At 32.6% G+C, this 14,508-nt stretch overlaps 1 protein-coding gene across 2 annotated transcripts in view; it reads left to right on the top strand.

Annotated features, from left to right (window-relative positions):
- The first annotated feature begins 12,342 nt into the window (after positions 1-12,342).
- The window catches only part of LOC132727963 (deoxynucleoside triphosphate triphosphohydrolase SAMHD1-like), a 71,408-nt gene continuing 69,242 nt past the window's right edge, over positions 12,343-14,508 (top strand). The window contains exon 1 of one of the 2 annotated variants that reach the window (XM_060713566.1): positions 12,343-12,450. The gene's annotated coding sequence lies outside the window, so the exon portion shown is untranslated. The remainder of the gene's footprint in view (positions 12,451-14,508) is intronic. The other variant, XM_060713567.1, reaches the window with a different exon arrangement.

The raw sequence follows: 14,508 nt of genomic DNA on the forward strand, positions 1-14,508 counted from the left end.
TATTTAGTACTATCTGTAATATTACTTCGATATTACTATTATATTGGCCTATAGAAAAATGTCCGCCATCTTGGATTTTTCGACCATATTGGATTGTTGTTTGTTTTTAATTCTGTTTTGGTGTCTAATTTGTTTTTACCTAAACATGCTTTGTGTCAAATTTCAGGCTTTTTCTATCTTTAAAAGTTTTATTTGATATATCATCCATTTATGATAAAGAATTTTGCGGTTCCTATATTGGCCTTAAGAAAACGTCCTCCATCTTGGATTTTTTTCGGCCATATTGGATTGGCTTTTTTAAAATTCTGTTTTGGTGTCTAATTTGTTTTCACCTAAGCATGCTTTGTGAGAAATTTCAGGCTTTTCCTTTCATTAAAGTTGTATTTGATATATCATCCATTTATGATAAAGAAATTTGGCGGCCATTTTAGTGGTCATTTTAAATGGCCATTTCAATGGTCAAGATCAAGTTTTTCAGTTTGGTATCCACCTTTATCGGATTCAGCATACCTTAAATAGGTAAAATACACCAAGATACCGCTTGTACTACAAAATGCCTCTAGCATCTTATAGAGAGCCAAATTCTCAAAATCAGTCCTGTCTAAATGATATATAATATAAACTGAGTAATAAGAAATTAATTTCATTGTCCTTCATTTGGACTTCTACTGCTGCTGTTCTAAACTAGTACTACTTCTACTAATTCTACTGCCATGTAACTGCTACTACTGCTACTACTACTGCCATGACACTGCCACTTCTACTACTACCGCTGCTACCGCTGCCGCCGCCAACATTACCACCGCTACTACTACTACTACTACTACTACTACTACTACTACTACTACTACTACTACTACTACTACTACTACTACTACTACTACTACTACTACATACTGCTACTACATACTACTGCTACTGATATTGAAAAGCTAATAATTTTCGCAATAAGCTCTAATAACTTCAAATAAATTCTATTGAAATACCCTGATTGCATCAATCAATTCATAATTGAGCGACTAGTGTTGTTAAAAAAGAAACCCACCAATCAATTTTTAATTTAAAACAATTAACTTTACATAAATTCATACCTTTTCATTGTGTTCCATTTATTATTTGTTATGCATGATTATAAATGTATATCATGTTTCAAAGGCTACACATACATCGAATTGCAGTGAATTTGAAGAATCTTGCGATATTCAATTTATCTTAAAATAAAAATTAGGATTCCAATATCTAACGGATGTGTCGCTAATATCGCGAGTCATTGTTATATATGAGCGGTGTCATCTCAATTTGTTTACTTGAAATTTTGGGACGGTACTGACGTTTGTACTTGTAGAACGTGTTATTATTTTGGTCACATGACAAATATTTTCCCGCTTCTTTCCAGACGGTATATAAGCTATCGCCCGTTATTGAACAGACAGAACGAAACTTATATAGCTAGAATAAACTCTAAAAGAATATTGAAATATTTAATCAATTTAAAAACAGTGACAATAAAAGAAATGACATTTGTTGTATATAGTATTTTTCTTGGTTACACATAAAATGATGGAAACTAGGAAAACTGCATACGTTGTTGTTCATTTTATAGTATGAGATGACTCAAAAGTCAATACAGTCCTTAAAATAAAATATGTCTCTACTACTAAATGGTCCTGCGAACCGGATATACAAATATATAAAATATGATGAATCTTCAAAACTTGGGATTTTAAAAGGGACATTTCAAAGAGCTTAGAAATAGAACAAGAAGAAGAGTATTTAAATAAGTGCTCTCTTGAAGAGTTAATTTAGTTAAAGTGTATAAAGGCCTTTCTTAATTTAATGAAGGCAAAATAATAGTCGAGAAAAATGTTAAACGGAGAAAAGTAAATAAAGTTTTAAAGTAGATTGAGGTCTAACTTTGTTGTTTTATAAGTCTATTATTTAATATTTACACAAAGCGTGCAATTGTATTATATAACACAGACACGTGTTGCTAGCTCTATCGTTTAATGACTACTGAATGTTCCGAGTATATTAGTGGCGGGAAGATAATGGGCATGCGCTTTACAGTATAAAATAGTATTAAGATTAAATATACAATATACAACATAATTTCAACAGAAAAAAAGTTGAAAGTTGGCTTAATTGAAAAGTTAGAAAATAATGACAAAAGTGCGTCCGTGTTTATGAATTAAAAAGCATATGCATTTGTAAATAATGTATGGGATTATAGAGAATACGGATATTAAATGTTCGATTTAAAGTCAAAAGTTATTTCAAGAAGAAAATGATAGTAGACCAAAAGTATATTTAGTATTAGTAGACGAGTGAAACAAATATAATTAGAATTAGCCACATCAGAAAATGGCGAGTACACAATATTTTAAAGGTGTAAGAACCAGGTTCCAAAATATTTTGGAGTTGGAAATAAAAAAAGTGATTGTCTGATGGACACAGAACTCGATGAGGAATATTATTTAGCCAGAATACATAATAAAGGGTCGAAATATTTTGAGAAAAGGTTAAAGAATATAAAGAAAATGTTGAGAGACAAAGTGAAAAGATAGTTGAAACGATCGATAAAAAAGAAGGCTAGATGATTGAACAATTATTGACAAAGATCTAACCTTGTGTGAAAGACAACAAGAAAATGAAAAAACGAAAATAAAACGAGAAAATGTCATCAATTTGGCTTCCAAAGATAGATATGATCTGTTGAAATGGTAACAAAACGAGATGGTGATAATTTTGGGACAGCTTCCAAAATGTTGTACATAACAACACATACATATCAAAGGATGAAAAGTTTAACTATATGAATGGTAAAAGTGTTGGTGAAGCAATATCTGCGGTAACAGGGATGGCATTAACTAGTGACAATTACATAATGGCGGGGGAAATTATTGATATGCATAACAATCCAATAAGCTTACAAACATTCCAGCCGCTGAAAGTAAAGTCAATAGTTTACGATATTTGCTCGAAGGTGATGATAAACATATAAGGAGTTTGGAAGTGTTAGAAGATAGTGTAAACCAGGACTAATAGTATCAATAATAAATTTAAATGTGCCTAAAGATATGCTAGTACAGTTAAGAAATACAAAATTGAACTGACAAGAGATTTACGGTATGTACGTTAATGAAAAATTGTATACTTACATTGTAGCTCGTGAAAGAACGCTAACAGAAGCTTCTAAACATGGAGAAAAGGCGTCTTCAAAACATTCAACGCAAGGTCTTTCCATATCACAAGGTCCGTATAGAAAATAAAACATCAACACAGTCGTTAGTTTCAACAAGACAACAACGGAAGCCAGTCAGCACAAACGTGCATCAAATAAAATGGTGCCGATAATCAAAATCACTAGAGCGATGTATTTACTTCATACAAGAAAGACAATCTAGGGGGAAAAAAGATCGCATAAAAGGCAGTTATTTTAGGTGCCTAAAGGAAGGACATTTATCTTTTTTATACTGTAAATCATACAGGAAGTGTGTGTACTGTGACAAAATAAATCCAACATAGCAGCTTCTGTCCAAAGAGATTAACCTTCAAGCGAACAATTTCAAATTCGACAACATATGTTATATCTGATAAAACAGCAGAATCAGATACAATGTCCAACTCATCTGATGTGAGAAATGATAATTAACTGATGTCAATGAACGAAATGATTCTAATGCAAACTGCCCTAACAAAACTAAGCAGCCCAAGTTCAAGAACTCATACCGAAGTACGCGTATTACTTGATTCTGGATTTTCCCGAAGCTATATAACAGAAGAAGTTATCTCAGTCATAAATTATGGTTAAAAGAAGGTGAACAAGAACTCCATGACGTGACCATCAAGAATGAAAAAGCAAAATCAATTAAAGCAAAATGCGCAAAGGTTGATGTGAGACTATATAATGGTAAATATGTGCAAATCACTGCATTAGTAGCGTATTACAGAGAAAACCATCAAAAGATCTGTATTCGGATAAAATGAATGATATTATATCAATTGTTCAATTTGCGGACACCATTCCAAAAGAAAATGAAGCTTCATCATTGGAAACGACTACGACCTAAACTTTGTAAATGGAAAAATTAAAACTTCAAAATGAACTCCGCTTTCGTATAAGTTTCGAAGGATACTAATGGTAGAATAAAGTACACATACAATGATTCAAATGACACTGATTTGCTCATTCTAACATTTGGCAGTGAACTGATTATGTACTATCACCAAAGATTCAATTAGAAATTTTTTGAATGTTGAAAGTATTGGAATAGAATATATAGAGTCACAAAAAGAAGACTTGTCAGGAAAGACTTTACTAGAACGATTAAGTTTGAAGAAGGAATTTACCAAATCAAGTGGCCGAGGAAAAGTGAATGTCCCAAATGACCGACAAATAGAGATTTATTATTAGGCAGATTAAAATCAACAGTAATTCGTATGAAAAACAATCCAGATATGCTGACGAAATATTATAATGTTTTTCCAGATCAACTCCAGAAAGATATAATAGAAAAGGTCAAACAAAATAAATCAAACGGTACTGTGCATTAACTAGCTCACATTGGTGTCAATACACCACCACGAAAACGACAACCAAACTTCGGGTAGTATATGATGAATCGGCAATGACTTATAAAGAAAATACGACTGCTTATATCGCGGTCCTGTTATGGTGTATTTCTTAAATGGAATGTTGTTGAGGTTTCAAAAACATCCATTCGCAATCGTAGCCGACATCGAGAACGCGGTTGTTCAAATTGAACTACAAAGAGATCAACGTGATGTTACAAGGCTCTTGTGGTTAAAAATATTGACAATCCAATGACTAATAATAGAGGGAAATAAAAATATCTAAAAGAAAGTCTAACAAGACAAAATTGAAAATATGCAGGATCGGGTTGATTGAGCCTTTTCATGGACGGTAATGGAAAGTGCAAGTTACCTTTCACGCATGCTAGCACCGGCTTAAGCAGTATTAAACATTTAACATGAACTGGTAATCCATGTAACATACAAGAGTACCGATTATGCCAGGCCAGGTACCGTTTGGTGAAGTGTCAAATCATTTTCTTCTTTGTGCCACAATAGAACATCTTCTTGACAATTTTCATAATTAAATATCAATAAAATAAAAAAGATATCTATGTGGATAATATCACAGGTGCAAAAGTCATAGAAAAAGCGAAGATTCTTTATAAAGATGCAAAAACTATATTCAATGCTGGATCTATGAAGAGGTCAATTTGCTGTTTTCTCCTGAATACCGTGCAGAAGTAAAATCAATGAAACTGCAAGGGTTTGAATGGAACTTGGACAATAATACTATTTCACATCATCCAGCAAAATTATTCTGTCATTGTCTTCATGCTACCAAACGCGAAATTCTAAAATATATTGCATCCACTTTCGATCCACTAGGCTTGATTAGTCCTGTTAAACTTAATGCTAAATATTTTCTGGAATAAACGCATAGACTGGAATGATGCTCACAGTGATGATGATCAAAAGAAATTGATCTCATTAGAAAAACAACTGATGAATGTTAAATATACCAATATCTATATCTGCAAACTATTCAAAACCAGTCGAGTATCGCACTGTATGTTTCTGAGATGCTAATGCAGTTGCGGTTTACTTACATCAACGGTGAGAAAATACAACGAAAGAAGATCTCATCTTTTCAAAAGCACGGTTAGCACCTTTGAAAAAGCTCTCAATAACAAGACTAGAATTTTTTGCTATTTTTATAGGTTTGCGATGTTTACAGGTTGTTAAGAGACATCTTTATTTACCAATACGTCATATTGACTGACTCACAATGTGTTCTACATTCGTTAGAAACAAAATAGCAATAATCAGTATTCTTAAAGAACCGTGTTTATGAAGTAAAAATATCAGAAAATGTTACAATGTCCTATCGTTCCATCTAAAGACAATTCAGCAGATATTGCATTCGTGGCACACGTTGCAAATATCTTATGAATAACAAACTCTGGTGGGAAGGACCAGGCCGAGAAATGATCAAGGCGAATGGTCCTAATTTATCGTTCCGCCCAATAACGAAGAAGATGACAGATATGAGTCTGAGATATGTAAATTAAGGTAACCTATTGAGATTAGTTTGGCAGAGGCGTAGCTAGGGCTTGAAAAAATATACGCCAAGCGAGGCACAAAGTGCCGAGAGGGGGAGCGTGCGGGAGGGGGTGGCCCCCTCCCGCTGGTGGGGGTACGGGGGGTCTCCCCCGGAAAATTTTGAAAAATTAGATGTTAAATCGTGGACTCTGGCATGTCTTGAAGCAACTTTCTCAAGTCATTTTTCCCCATAAATTGATAAACATATTGCTGCTCGTTTTACTTTTTAACTTATTTCATTATAACTTCGAACAGATTTGTGAAGAAAAAATGAAGTGTACGCCTTGTAGTTTTCTTATTTTACACGTGCATATAAACATACACAAACATTTTTCCATGTGAAGTTTGATTAACGATGCAGATCATGAAATTGGTTTATGTATGAATGCCCGTTCAATTGTAAAACGCATTTAACCAGATAACATGTTTTTTTTAGCATTTCTCATCAAATCAGTTTGGTAAGAATGGCATTTCTCTTAAGCTTTCAGTCTTACTTATCGAAGTGTATGTATTATTTCCAAATGCACAAGAAAAATTATACTCTGAGAACATTTCTATTCCATCGTAAGAAAGAAGGGGAAATTACCAGATACAACGAGATATAAAATGGTCATAGGTCTCCTCAGGCGGTGATGAGAAATTAACGGACTTACTCATAGATATATCTTGTTGCCAACAAAAAATGTGGCCTCAATGATGGCTGCTAACGCCTCTCTGTTCTTTTGTACTTTCTGCCGATAGGCCGTTGATCCGAACTCGAAGAAGAAGAAGAAGCTCTTGTGATGGAATTCATGTGTTCTTTAGAGTGTGTGTGCCCATCAACGACTTTTCTAGCGTTACTTCAGTCAATCAACGGACAAGCAACAAGCACATTTTCAGACGCATTAAAGGCAAAACATGGAGCACAATTTACCCCCATTAAATAAAGGGATGTACTTTAAATAGATGGGTGCTTCTCTTGCTCAAACACACAGTACGGCACTCGCCTACTTGTTGCCCTTTTTCGAGTTCTCTGAGAGGTGGCTCGAACCGTTCGGTGAGGACAACATTTTTTTTAGAATCTGGCATTCTTAGTCGGCTTCTGATATCAACACTTCCGATATCCAGGAATCGTGCTCCCAGGGAGCTTCTATCGGTTCTCGAGGGGAGAAGAAGCAGGGGAAGACAAAGAAGAGGAGGTGGACGGAGAAGAAGAAGGGAGAGAAGGAGACGCGACATTGGCGTCTGATTTGCTGATCACAGGTGGTTCACATGCCAGGTCTTGTGAATTCTGTTTTGTTTCTGCCTGGTCAGATTCATTATCGACTTGAATAGGGTCCTGTTTTAGGACCATAAACAGGATCGCTTGTCCTGGAATTGGACGGATGTTTCTTTTCATTTTGACAACCAACAACCCCGAGTTGATGATTTTTAAAATCTTGATCTAGAACTTAAAAGATTTAAAGTCGTTTTAAAATATAGCTATTCCAAAGAAACGATTTAGAAAGGATTTGTCTAAATCTTTAAGAAAAGTCTTAATAATCTTTTATTTTCTGAGAATTTAACCAACGATAAGTTATTATGAGCCTAGTTTGTAGATAAATTAATGCTGAGCTTTTCATTTATCTCTGTGCAATAAGTTTGCAAATGCTTCGAGTTAACGAGAAACTTAAATTCCTATTGCACATATATTACGATAATTAATAATAGAGTGACGCAATCATACTTTACACTAGTAAACAGTATGATGCAACGAAATATTTTGTAAACAGAAATGGAGATCTAGATTTATATTATACCGATAAAATCATTAAAACTTAGATTTTCTCAACTTTATTTTTTTACCTTCCGAATTTTTTTATACGCAATTGCGTATTGTGCGTAATGGGCGCTACGCCCTTGTTTGGTACAACCATCTCGGGGCACAAATACAGTTGAAAACACCAGTTCAGAGGAAAACACTAGGCCATTAATAATAAAGAATCAACGGTTCTCTTCACTTACAAAACTTCTTAGAGCTATTGCTCTTGTGCTTAGATTTGTAAGATTTGTATTACAAAGACGTATTTGATATCATATCTAGTGGTAAGACAAACAATAATCAAAAGCAGCTTGGAATTTACATTTATACATACGGGAACCTACGTTGCTAGGGGCGACTTGAAAATGCTGACAAAAGTGAAAGTGCACGTTGCCTGATTATTCTCCCAAAATGTGACTAGTATACACCTCTCATTGTAGCAAAAACTCATAATGAAATGCTAATGGTAATCCACGTTGTCTATAGTGCAAAATCGCTTTTGGATTCCGCATGGTCGTGCTATTGTTCAATCAATGTTAAAATCATGTATGATCTGCCGCCGATTTGAAGGTGGCCCGTACAAAATGCCACCCTTTTGCTCATATCCAAAATCTCGTGTGACCGAACGTATTCAATTTTTTAGAATTGGAATAGATTACACGGGTCCTTTATTTACAAAAAATAAATAAATAAAAACAGTGGAAAGAAAGTTTGGATTTGCCTGTTCGCATATGTCTTGACGCAGAAATTTTTGTGACCTGTCAACAGCTGAATTTCTCATGTGTTTCAGAAGATTTGTAGCACAAAGTGGTTCTCCTACCCTTCTTATCAGTGATAGTGTCTAAAAGTTTCGTACGGCAGATAAAATTCTTGATCATCTTTGGAATAAAATTCCTAAAAGTGCTGTAATAATGAGTTATGTTTCATATGCTGGAATAAAATGGATGAGTGGCTTTTACGAAAGGCTAGTTACCTTAGTAAAAAAGACATTAAAGAAAGCCGTTGGTAGAAAACTGTTACTAATGATGCAGTAACAATATGTTATTAAAGAAATAGAAGCAGATATAAATATAAGATTTTTAGTTTATGTTTGAAATGATTGGCATTCTAATATACCTATACTCCTCATTTTCTGTCGAATAACCCGAAAATTGGAATTACTGAAAAAGAAATCGACAGTTATGACGATTATATTCTAATTGAAACACGAAAGCAAAGTTACTTTAACGATAGAAAAAAGGGCAAAACTTACTAGATTTATTTTGGAAAACTTGGAAAAACGAAAATTTACTCAAGTTAAGTCTCCGCGAAAAATAAAAAAAACGTTTAAAAATCACCCGGTTCAAATGCAGTTTAAACCTAAAATTGGAGATATTGTTTACGTTAAAGATGATACTTCAAAATAAAATTGAAGTTTGGTAAAGTAACACAATTCATAGAATGTAGAAGTGGTGAATGTCGGTCAGCTAAAGTTTTAATTTCACCTGGAAATCAACTAGGACGGACGTTATATTTGCTCTACCCATTAGAAGTTTAAGAGAAGTACACCAATCAGAGTTTAAAGATGAAAGTTCAGGAAGCTGTAAAAATGCAATTGTCCCTCGATGCCAAAGACAAGCAGCGATAAAAGCAAAATGTAAAATGAGTGATTGCAATAAATAAACAAATATACGAAGCACTAAATAAATAGCTTAAAATGAAAAGTTGGCTAAAAAGGAATTAAAAAGTAAAAATATTAGATCAAGTAAAATAAAACCTTTTAAAGTTTTTGTTCAATAAATAACATATAAAAATATATTAATATGTTTCCATGCAGTGTGATTCAATGACCTTATTTAATAAAATGTCACACAGGTTCATTGGATTAGGCTACAAATGCCACGAAAAAATCATGCAACGGTGCCATTATCATTTATCACAGAACAATTTACTAGAATTAAAACTAAATATATCCTGAAATACGCTCTTAAATACTCAATATAAATTTCATGTCATACGCTTTCTCTCTAAATCAAATACAGATATCACGCTGAAATCCGATTATTTCCCATAATCAAGCAACTACCGCACTTTCTATGAAGCTAGGCTTCTATTAGATGTATGTAATGATAAGCTGATGGTAGGGATTTACAACAAAGTTCCAACTATTCATTTCTATACAATAAAACTTATTCCTTTTCACTCTACCTCTTGATTTTTTAATACTTATATGTTACCAAATTTCTGATAGTTCTGCTTTCAGAAAATATGTAAGTTTATAAGTATCCAGAGACAAATTTAATATTTAGTTTTTACCAATTATTCATTTCTACCTATGAAGGAAAGCTTCAATTAGATAGATAAAATTAACCTATTTGTATGAAGCGAGGCTTCAATTACATAGAATAACCTAGTCCTTGTGAATCCTCCTGCAGACTGAGTAATTTTTGCTCTGCTCGACGTGTTTATACCTGCTGAGATCATTTCGCAAGCATAACTTGACTTTATTTTCATTGGCTGATTAGAAAATCATATCACTGAGACGTTTATTATATCAAATGATTTTAAAGATTTATTAAAAACACATTTACTAAACGTAGATTCTAAAGTCACGTATGCTGAGTTATATTGTCGCAATATAAACAAATATCATAATAGTTAAGAAAGACCAGCATATTATAAAACAATGTCTAAACGTTACAGTTTCTGTTCATTTTTGTCACAGAGGTTGCACATACTATAACGAAATTTGGTATACAGATTTAAAGGAACTCCACTAAGGTTCAAAAACCTATAATCATAATTTTTCTTTTTTAAAACAGATCAGCTGGGGCACATAAAACAGGAAGACATGCAAAAAAATAATTCAGAAATATACTCAAAAATGAATTAAAAAGCGTATTTTAGACAAATCTCGAAAAATTATTTTCAGTTTCGTCATGTCATAAAACCTCAGTGGAGTCCCTTTAACATAAGAATATCTAGGCCAAGTTCTGTTTTGTGTATGTTGGAGCAATTTTTAACAGAGTTATGCCCGTTGGATTAAAACAAATCCAATTATTTTCAGTTTTCAATATTTTTGTTAGTAAAGGTTGCACATACTGATATGCAGTTTTGTATATAGATTTATCATAAGAATATCTAGGTCAAGAGCTATTTTGGGAACCATGGAGCATTACGACAGAGTTAGCTTAAAAACCAATTTCTTGTAGTTCCACTCATTTTCTTCAAACACGTTTAATATTCTGTAACGAGATTAATCATAAGTATATCTATGCCAAGTTCTGTTTGGATACTATGGAGCAATTTTACCTTGGACTTAAGAAAAATTTCATTTATTCGCAATTTCCCTTCATTTTCTTTGCAGAGGTTGCACATACTGAAATGAAATTTAGATTACAGATTTATCATAAGGATATCTAAGTCAAGATCTGTTTTTGGTGTGATCAAGCAAGTTTTGTAAGAGTTATGCCCCTTTGACTCAGAAAAATTCCAATTATTTTTATTTCCGTTCATTTTTTTGTAGAAATTGCAAATACTGAAATAAACTTTGGTATACAGATTTACCAAAAGAATGACTAGGTAAAGTTATCGAACAATTTTTGACAGAGTAATTACACTTGGGCTTAAAAAAACAACAATTATTTGCAGGTTCCGTTCATTTTCTATGTAGGGGTTGCACATACTAAAATGAAATTTAGTATACAGCTTTATCAATTTTTGTTTTGGGTACGATGGACCAATGTTTGACAAAGTTATGCCTCTTAGAACTTGGCTCATGTTTAGATCATGCATGCATATTTCATTAGATTTGCGAAACACATATCATGCCTGCTATGCATAACAACATATTACTGAGACCACTGCTATGTCACTCTTCATTTACAGAGGACATCTGATTAATCAAATAAAGAATATAATAGAAACACAGGTTGGTTGAATATGGTTATCGATAATAATTTATTATTTAGAAGTACAGTCAAACCAGTCTCATGTTCTAATATGTCAACCAAGATTTGTGCAACATGTTGATGAATCTCAGACAGTACTTTTAGATGACCCTGTTGATTATAAGTTCAAAAGTTAAATTTCATTTTAATACACTTCCGACATTGTATACTGCCGGAATGGGCCAAACGTGTTTCTTGTTCTCTTGTTAGTAAAACTTCTATTGTAGAATGACAAAGACTGTACAAAACAGATACTAGTAAAAAGATTACAAAAGTTGTTTACAGTTGATAATGTTTAGTTAGATGATAGTAAGAATAATAGTAGATCATAATAGCCAAATATATTCAACAAAAGGCAATTGTCAAAAACTTTGCAATTTACATTCATTTGAATAAGTGTAACTAATATTTCAGTTTTACAAAAATCTAATACTTTTTGTTCAAAACAATGATCCCCCTTTCAACAAACGATTTGCATTGTCAGTGTTTTAATGTTAAATCGACTGCGTGATTGGCACATTTTAACGAAAGCTCTTGATCGTCTACAATACTGAATGTTATGTGGATTATAACGAAAGCCTCATTTTGATTTCATCAAACCAAAAGGTATTTTTTAATTATTGTTTTAATTGATGCATAGTTTTTTTACACACATAATACTGCTGACAAGAAAATTATGACGCATTATGATTTTTCTTTCGAACGAAAATAATCGCTTGGAAAATAGATTTTTTTGTATATTTTGAGATATAAGCTTTATTGGTGTCATTGCTGTCCTTACAAACGACCATGAGTACATTAAGAAACTAAATCATCTTTATCACGAGACTTAAAATTTGCTTTGAATCACAAATACCCGTGTTTTAAGAGGGAAGCTTCGTGCCCATAACAATTCACATTACTGAATGCCATTGTAGGCTTAAAATATTTTAGGACGTTTGCTAAAATATTTAAAATTGATCCCTTCTGATCCCTTTTATTATTATCTATTTTCATGTTCTTTCATTAAAAATTTGATGCATTTTGTCGGGTAGTCACAATTTCTTGCTTACTGATTGCTAAGACCATTATCTTTATTTAGAGTTGGGTGACACTCATGAAAAATGCCTGTCAGGAATCTAAAATGGCCACCGTTTTGCCAAAATTTGTTATTTTACTTTTAACTTTTGTTATTTTACTTTATACTTTTGTTATTTTACTTTTATGACCAAACTTAACCTATATATGTTTATATTATGACAAAAATATTACAACTGAAGGTCTAGGTGATATTTAAAAGAAGAAGTAGATATAACCGATCTTTAAAGATGATCCAGGATGTACATTATATAAGATACTGAGAACAAACTTTCTAGGCTTAAGCAGGTTTTTGGTCAATGAACGTATGTGTTTTGTATGTAGTACAATGTAGTTAATTAAAAAAACCCAACGTACTCATCCATGAAATTGCGTTTGATGATCATAATCCCTTAAATTTTATAAGTAACCCTACGTAAAGAAGGACCCCTCTAGCATGTGCGAAGAGATAAGGCAATCCATTAGGGGAGGCTGGATACCAGAGATGATACCATTATGATAGGGTGACAATTACGAAAACACTATCCTATTTATAGGGGCTATCCGGACCCATTCGTTTACAAAACATGTCATATACCAAAATGTTCCCAAATCCTTGCGGTTTTAAAATCTGCCGGCATAAATTGGCTTTACTGATGGCGAACAGAGAAATCCAAGATGGCGTCCAATATGGCCGCCAAAATTGTGAAAAGTACCACTTAGTCACTATTACTTAATTTTAAGCAGTTAAAGCAGATGCTTTTGTTCTTTTATTGCATTCCATGTATCGAGATCATGTTAGGCATAATGTTGTATTACCTTTTTTTATTGTAAAATTGTTGTTTATGGTAAAAAACAAATATAATGTTAACGAATAAGTTCATTTTCGTATGTTCTCCAGCCGCTGAGTGTTTTAATAATTTTTTAGAACAATGTATATATCTGAGTGGGTGGGGTGAAATAACAAATTAATCTAAATGTCAAATTAATTGTTAATAACTTTATGTTAAACTACTTTATAAAACGATTTTATTAAATCTATTATTTTTACCAAATCTAGTAATTGTGGACTAGATAAGAGAAGAATTGTTAACCTTATGAAGAGCAAACTGTTTAAAATTATATAAATATATAAAAAGTATATTTGTAAATAATCTATTTGCACTTTTTCGCTTTCTTCCTTTTTAATGACCTTTTACATGTCCATGTTCTTGTATTATTTTTTTGTATATTCTAACAGTAACATATAACTTAACTAAATAAATACTAGCATTTCTTTTGATATGTCCTACAGTGATTGTTCAATTGAGCATATACATATGAGTGGGTGGGGTTTGATGTAATTACTGTTTACACTGTTGTAAATTTAAAGGATTTAAAAATAACAAAAATAAATAAAAAGCTGATATCATTATTTTTCTGTCATTGAATCAAATATATTTCAGAAGTTTACTAAATAGTAATTCCGTTTACTGTTAGTAACAAAAGTTTTTCATGGTCAAAATAGGAAAGCATAGTGAAAATATGGTGGGGCATAACTCTTGAAATCTCATATACACTACAAACTGTAAACAATTGCTTTCACGCAGTTAAATTGTAACAACAGAT

The sequence above is a fragment of the Ruditapes philippinarum genome, unplaced genomic scaffold (assembly GCF_026571515.1).
Source record: "Ruditapes philippinarum isolate M1 unplaced genomic scaffold, ASM2657151v2 ctg1696_1_1_1_1, whole genome shotgun sequence".
NCBI lineage: Eukaryota > Metazoa > Mollusca > Bivalvia > Venerida > Veneridae > Ruditapes > Ruditapes philippinarum.